The sequence below is a fragment of the Podarcis gaigeae genome, assembly GCF_964106915.1.
Source record: "Podarcis gaigeae genome assembly, chromosome: 3".
NCBI lineage: Eukaryota > Metazoa > Chordata > Lepidosauria > Squamata > Lacertidae > Podarcis > Podarcis gaigeae.
This window is the reverse complement of record NC_139680.1, coordinates 21033545-21042052: the sequence shown is the minus strand read 5'-3', so window position 1 is coordinate 21042052 and position 8508 is coordinate 21033545.

Sequence of the window (8508 nt, the reverse complement as noted above, 5' to 3'; positions counted from 1 at the left end):
TTAGCTTCTGGCAATTTTATTCATTTCATTGTCTTCACTTGTGTGTCCCCAAATTAGCTCTTAAGAAATCACTTCCAGGGGGCGGGGACTTTACTGGTTGCAGGTTCAGCAACTGCACCATGATTTATGTGGAGAAGTGGAGGGTGGGAAGAGTTCTACCTCTCGAGCTATCCCACGTGGCTCTTTATTTCCCTGTGGGATCTGCATACCTCTCCAGGGCATCAGATGGCGGAAGAGCTCCTGCTATGTCAGAGGAGCTCATGACACTCCCAGGACAATATGAAGGTAATGTCTATTTCCAAGAATATGTGCAATGTATGTAAAAAGCAGAGACATCACCAGTGTGGCTCCCCTTCATTACATACACAACCCAACAACACAAGAAGAACCCACTGACAGCATACGAATCAATTGACATCACCTTGCCAACAAAGGTCCATATAGTTAAAGCCATGGTTTTCCCAGCAGTGATGTATGGAAGTGAGAGCTGGATCATAAAGAAGGCTGATCGCCAAAGAATTGATGCTTTTGAATTATGGTCTTGGAGGAGACTCTTGAGAGTCCCATGGACTGCAAGAAGAACGAACCTCTCCATTCTTAAGGAAATCAGCCCTGAGTGCTCACTTGGAAGGACGGATCGTGAAGCTGAGGCTCCCATACTTTGGCCACCTCATGAGAAGAGAAGACTCCCTGGAAAATACCCTGATGTTGGGAAAGATGGGGGGCCCCAGGGCATGGTTGGTTGATTTTAGTTGGCTGAAGTGAGTTTTGCATGTGTTTGTAAGGGGAAACAGCCCTACTAGAAAAACTAGTTGAAACTAGTATGGGGACAAAAAATGCCTTCACCCCAGTGTGGCTCCCCTTCATTACATACACAATCCAACAACACAAGAAGAACCCACTGACAGCATACGAATCAATTGTGTCAGACATGTCCAACACGTCGATTGTGATGGATTTTGGTTGATCGCATTATGGCTCATAGGAATTGAAAGCCGGACAGTCATACCTTGGGTTACAGACACTTCAGGCTGCGTTTTTTCGGGTTGCAGACCACCGAAACCCAGAAGTACTGGAACGAGTTACTTCCGGGTTTTGGCATTCGCGCATGCACAGAAGCTCTAAATCACACTTTGCACATAAGTGCCAAATTTCAACCCGTGCGTGCACCACTGCGGGTTGCGAACGTGCATCCCGCACGGATCACGTTCACAACCTGAGCGTCCACTGTATTCCAATTCCAAGGCCGCAATTGCGTGAAACCCGGAAATCGGCTGTGAGTGACTTTTTTCACTGCAGTAAGGGCTCTACTGTATTCCATTCTGTAAAGATTTATGGCTTTGGGTCAAGAACACAACTTTTGCTGGCTTAAGTGATTTTAAAAGTAATATTTAAAGCTGAAATTTTTTTATAGAATATTTATTAAGATTTTCAATAATAATACAATGAAAAATAAAAAGAAAAAATAACAAAAATACAAAAATAAAAATAATTAAAAACACACAGAATTTCCATTACTTATTTTCCTTTAACTTATTTCCCGGACCTCCTCATACCTCCCTTTTTTGTATTCCAATTCAAATTGTTAGTTCAGCAAATCCTTACCATTAAATTTTTACCTATTTCTAAACCTTTTTTTTCATATTCTCTTAAGCATTACAGCTGGAAACCACTTAATTTCTATCCAACATCATTCTAACATTCATTAATTTTACAATATTTCTGTAAATAGTCTTTAAATTTAAAAGCTGAATTTTTTTGAGCCATAATTATGGCACTGCTGCAATTTTACTTTAAACCTGCAACAGCTTGGCTGGGGAACCAATACACACCATTCTCATTTCCGAAACCCAGAAAGGGAAGATGTGATTCCCTGCGCTTTAAACTGAAGCATAGTTTCCTGTTACCATCGTACAGTAGGCTCTTTGCGCAGCCGTAGTTTTTAAATCAATTATTTCAGAAGGCCTTGGCGCTATTGTACAAAAATGAGTGCCCAAAACTTATTCTCTTCACAACAAATGGGAAATTGAGTATTTCCTTGTGATGGTGAAAGATAAGTGTTGCTGTTTAATTCGTGAAATCTCAGTGTTCTTACCAAAAAGGGAACACCATTATAATGCTCTCCATTGTAATAAAATTGATGTTGATTTTCCACTCAAAAGTGAAATCCATAAACTTAAGCTCAAAGAACTTAAATCAAAATTAGCTGCTCAGCAACAATTACTGGCAAAATCCAACTCACATTCTAACAATGCAGCCATTTCATCCTTCAAGGTGAACAACCTGATCGCTAAGAATTGCAAACTTTTCACTGAAGGAAAGCTTGTAAAAGAGTGTTTTCTTGCAATAGCTGATAATCTTTTTTGAAAGATTTAAAAATAAAAAAGATCACAGCTGCTATCCAAGATCTTCAACTATCAAGAAACACGGCCGTGCAGCAAATGGGAAAAATGTGTAAATATACAAATGAACAGCTGTTGAAAGATGTGTCCAATTGTGCTGCTTTCTCAGTTCAATTGGACGAATCTACAGACATCAGTGACACGGCTCAGATTCTAGTTTTTATTCATATGGTTTTTGAAGATTTCAGCACCAAAGAAGAACTACTTGGGATGGTTTATTTAAAAGAAAGAACTACAGGACAGGAAATATTTAATTCATTCTATTCCTTAATGTAAGCTTAATGTACCATTACACAACCTTGTTGCCATCACTACTGATGAAGCAAAAGCCATGACAGGTCAGGCTAATGGATTTATTGCCCTTTGCCGACAGCATGGCGATTTCCCTCACTTCCTTGCATACCACTGTATCATTCACCAGCAAGTTTTGGCAAGCAGCAAGTTTTGGCGAACACAAAGAATGTCATGGACATAGCTTTTAAAATTGTAAATTCAATTTGTGGAAAATCACTTCAAAGGCTGCTTTTCAATCTCACTCTTGAGAAAGGACAACTTGAGGAAGTAATTTTACACACTGATGTAAGGTGGCTCAGTAGGCACAAATTTTTGCTCAGATTTTGCAGTTTGTTGACAGAAATAATATCCTTTTTGAAGGAGAGGGGAGATGATTATGCTCAGAAGATGAAGAGTGGTTGTTTGATCAGGCTTTCCTTGTCGATTTCACAGGTAAACTTAGTGATGTGAACCTAAAGCTACAAGGTAAAGGTAAATGCATTGGAGAGAATTCTAAGAAATTGACAGAGCTGACAACAAGACTAGATCTGAACACGACGGCAATTGCAAATAACACAGATTCTATAAACCGTCTTGTGCAAGAATCTACAGAAACGAGAAAAATAGCCGAGAGCGCAAGGAGCACAGCCGAGGACACCAGGGGAAAGTTTGTACCCATTGCAAAGAAAGTCAACGAACATGATTCAGCTTTGGCCTTTTTGGAACTAGAGAGGAAAAATAAGAATTTGAAATTAAGATCAGTACCAGAGGAAGAACAGGGTAACTTGGGAGACTTCCTGACAGATAAATTCCTAGAATTTTGGATTGATGAACTAGGAGGGGAAGAGGAGCAGGAATTTGCAATCACTTCAGCCTTCCGGATTGGCAGAAAACAAGGCAAGAAACCAAGGGATTGTTTAATCACCTTAAGATCCAAAGAAGAAAGGGATAAAATACTGAACCTACATTTCCAGAAGGCCCTGATTGTTAAGAATTCCCAGGTACAGATCTTCAAGGATATTCCTAAGCACTTCCTAGAGGTGAGGTCTCAATTTAAGACTTTAGCAGATTTGCTGAAAAAATACAATATCCTATTTAGGTGGGAATTTCCACAAGGATTGTCCTTCAACTTCAAAGGGAAGAAAATTAAGATCAAAACAACTCAAGATAAAGACCAATTTTTGGAGAAATACTTTGAGGACTTTGAGAAAGGAACTGTAGAAGAGAGGGAAATACCAGATATAGCAAATCTATCATTTGGACTTGCCCCAGCACCTACTGACGAGGAACAAGAACTTGGAGCAGTCGGCGGAAAAGCAGCCCAATAACAGAAATGTCTCTGCAACTTTTGAGTTGGAACTGTCACGGCCTGAACCATCCCCGAAAAAGAGGACAGGTGTTTCATATACTAAAGAAAGAACATCTAGATATAATATGTTTGCAAGAAACCCATATTGCCAGGATAAACAGAAAACTTTTGATAAATAAAAGATTGGGACAAGAATTCATTTCTTCTGACAAAGTTAAGAAAAGGGGAGTTGTGATTTATGTGAAAGAAAAATTAGAACCAAAATTAATTTTTAAGGATGAACAAGGAAGATTTCTGGCAGTGGAAATTCAAATTCAAGGAGAAAAAATTCTGATTGTAGGAGTTTATGCACCTAATGAAGGGAAGGCCGAGTTCTTCAAGAAGTTGCATGAGACGTTAATGGATTTTATGGACTTTAAAATAATATTTATGGGCGATATGAACGGAGTAGTCTCCACAAACATGGATAAAGCGCAGAGACAAACGATTTCCAAGGATGGGAGACTGCCAAAGACCTTTTTTGAACTGACTGACACCATGGACTTGATTGATATCTGGAGAACAAGGAACCCTCTAGAAAGAGAGGGGACCTTCTTCTCTGAAGCAAAAATGACATGGACCAGGATTGACCAAATATGGATTTCCAGCAATCTGGCACCAAGGGTTAAAAAGACAGAAATCTGCCCAAAAACTTGATCCGATCACAATGCAGTAAAGATGGAAATGAAGCTGACAACAACTGGAACCTTCAGATGGAGAATGAATGACACCCTGTTTAAAGATGAAACAATCTACAAAAAGGCCCAAAAGACATTGAAGGACTATTTCGAGATAAATTTAAGATCAGAGGTGGAAAGAAGAATAATATGGGATGCAAGCAAGGCCGTGATGCGAGGCTTCCTGATTCAGCAAAATTCCATAAAGAAGAAACAACAGAATGAGAAGAAGGAAAAAATCTGGAATCAAATAAAAGAAGGAGAGAAGAAATTGAGGTCTAAACCTAAATCTCAGGAGATTCTAAGAGAAATAAAGTACTATCAGACTCAATATATGGAATTGGTGAACGAGGAGATAGAATGGAAAATAAAACAAATGAGGCAAAAATCATTTGAATCAGCAGATAAATGTGGGAAATTGCTATCATGGCAACTGAAAAAGAGACAAAAGTTGAACACCGTGACATCCCTAGAAGTGGATGGTAAATTTATCAATAAACCAAACGAGATTAGTAATTGTTTCCAAAGTTATTTCAAAAAGTTATATGCTCAAGGGCCAAAGAAAGAACAAGAGATTGAAGAATTCATTAAAAAATATGGACTCTCAAAGATTTCTGAAAAAAGCAAGAGGACTTTAAATGAGAAAATTACAGACCAAGAAATAGAGGGTGCCATCCAAAAAATGCAACTGGGAAAATCACCAGGACCAGATGGACTGACGGCCAGATACTACAAAGCATTGAAGGAATGGTTAATACAACCATTGAAGGAAGTATGCAACCAAATCTTAGAGGGGAAAAAGGCTCCCGAATCGTGGAAAGAGGCATTCATCTCACTTATACCAAAGACAGAAACTGAGAAACACCAAGTTAAGAACTACCGCCCTATATCACTCTTAAATGTGGATTATAAAATCTTTGCAGAAATTTTAGCAAAAAGATTTTAAAAAGTGTTATCAGAGGAGATTCATAAAGACCAAACAGGCTTTCTCCCAGGGAGATATATGTCAGACAATGTGAGAAATATCATAGATATATTAGAACTCCTGGAGATGGAGATAAACAGAAAAGCAGTGTTGATCTTTGTGGATGCGGAGAAAGCCTTTGACAATATTTGTTGGACCTTTCTAAAGAGGAATCTCCATGGGATGGGGGTAGGCCATAACTTTGAAAATGGTATAAGTGCAATATACTCTGAACAAAAGGCTAAATTAATTGTGAACGGTATGGTTATGGATGAGATTCCAATAGAAAAAGGGACACGACAGGGATGCCCAATATCCCCTCTATTATTTATATCTGTCCTGGAGGTATTATTGAACATGATCAGAAGGGACCAGCTGGTAGAAGGGATAAGACTCGGAACTAAACATTATAAGTTAAGAGCTTTTGCAGATGATCTAGTTTTAACTCTGCAACAACCAGAAGCCAGTACGAAAAGAGCTTTAGAACTTATTGAAATATTTGGTCAAGTGGCAGGTTTTAAATTAAACAAACAAAAGACGAAGGTGCTGGGGAAAAATCTAACGATCGAGGAAAAAGATAGCTTTCAAAGAGAAACTGGTTTAGAAATAACAAAAAAGGTGAAATACCTGGGGGTGAACTTAACATCAAAAAATGTGAACCTATTTAAAGATAACTATGAGAAATGTTGGTTGGAGGTGAAGAAAGATCTCGACATATGGTCTAGGTTAAGACTCTCCTTGTTAGGCCGAATTGCTGTTATTAAGATGAATGTATTGCCGAGGGTGTTGTTTTTATTCCAGACATTACAAATTTTGGACAAAATGGACTGTTTCAAGAAGTGGCAGAAAGATATATCTAATTTTGTCTGGCAGGGCAAAAAGCCTAGAATAAAATTTAAGATTCTAACTGATGCAAAGGATAGAGGGGGCTTTGCCCTGCCGGACTTAAGACTTTATTATGAAGCAGCAGCTTTTTGCTGGCTGAAGCAATGGCTACTTCTTGAGAATACAGACATTTTAGATCTAGAAGGATATGATAACAACTTCGGTTGGCATGCATATTTATGGTATGACAAGGTAAAAGTGCATAGAGGCTTTAAAAACCATATTGTCAGGAAAGCATTGTTTAATGTATGGAATCGTTATAAAGATTTGTTGGAAAATAAAACCCCCAGGTGGTTGTCACCCCTGGAAGCTAAAGCGGTAAAAAAACTTAATATGGATTCAGACTGGCCAAAATACAGTGAAATTTTGGAATATGATGGTGAAAAGCTCAAATTACAGAGCTTGGAGAAATTAAAACCTAAAGTCAGAGACTGGTTACATCACCAGCAGATTAATGAAACGTTTAAGCAAGACAGGAAAGTAGGATTTCAGAAGGAGAGGTCAAAGTTAGAAACGGAACTATTGGAGCCCAATACTAAGAATTTGTCTAGAATGTATAATTTGCTGCTGAAATGGAACACCCAAGATGAAACAGTTAAATCAGCAATGATTAAATGGGCACAAGATATTGGTCATGACATCATGTTTGCGGACTGGGAAAGGTTATGGACCACAGGCATTAAATTTACGGCATGCATTGCCTTAAAAGAGAACATAATGAAAATGATCTATAGGTGGTACATGACCCCAGCCAGGCTAGCAAAGATATATCATTTGCCCAATAATAATTGCTGGAAGTGTAATGAATGTGAAGGAACTTTTTATCACCTTTGGTGGACCTGCCCAAAGATTAAGGCCTACTGGGAAATGATCTATAATGAAATGAAGAAAATTCTTAAGCGGACATTTGCTAAAAAACCAGAGGCTTTTCTCTTGGGCATGGTCGACCAAATGGTACCAAAGGAAGACAGAACATTCTTCATGTATGCAACCACAGCAGCAAGAATTCTACTAGCAAAATATTGGAAGAAGCAAGAACTACCCACTCTGGAAGAATGGCAGACTAAGGTGACAGAATTTATGGGATTGGCAGAGATGACCGGCAGAATCCGTGACCAGAGGAGAGAGACGGTGGAAGAGGACTGGAGAAAATTTAAAGTTTATCTTAGGAACTGTTGTAAAATTTCGGAATGCTAAAATGTCAAGGGATATAAGATAGATAATTATAGCTGTTAAATCTTAAATTTAAATAAAATATAAAGAGAATCAGTTATGAATTGGAATGAAGGATTGCTAGAAATGCTGTCTTAAAAAAAAAATAAGGGTGCAGTGAAGGGAAGGCTTGGGGAAGTCGTGTTATGTATGTTATTGTTTGTTATGTTTTAGTATGTTATGTTATGTCATTGTATGTTATGTTATGTTTTTATTTTGTTATAGTTGTGAAAATGAATAAAAAATATTTAAAAAAAACAAATTTTTGCTCAGATTTTGCAGTTTGTTGACAGAAATAATATCCTTTTTGAAGGAGAGGGGAGATGATTATGCTCAGAAGATGAAGAGTGGTTGTTTGATCAGGCTTTCCTTGTCGATTTCACAGGTAAACTTAGTGATGTGAACCTAAAGCTACAAGGTAAAGGTAAATGCATTGGAGAGACGATGAGCATAGTTTCACCCTACAAAACAAAATTTAAGCTAGTAATGACTGACCATGCAATCAAATTTCCTAATATGCGGGACCATCTGGGGGAAAAAATCCTGACTTTGTTTTTCAAACAGAGAAGTATGTGCCAAAATTGGTTCTGTTATTCAGGAGTTTGAAAAGAGATTTGGTGACTTCTCCAAAATTGAATCAATTGTAGAGTACATGTCATTTCTATTCAAATCTGATTTGGACATAAGAAATTACAGTCATTATCTGTTAATATTACTCACTGAGCAAACCATCTCTTGAAAATGAGA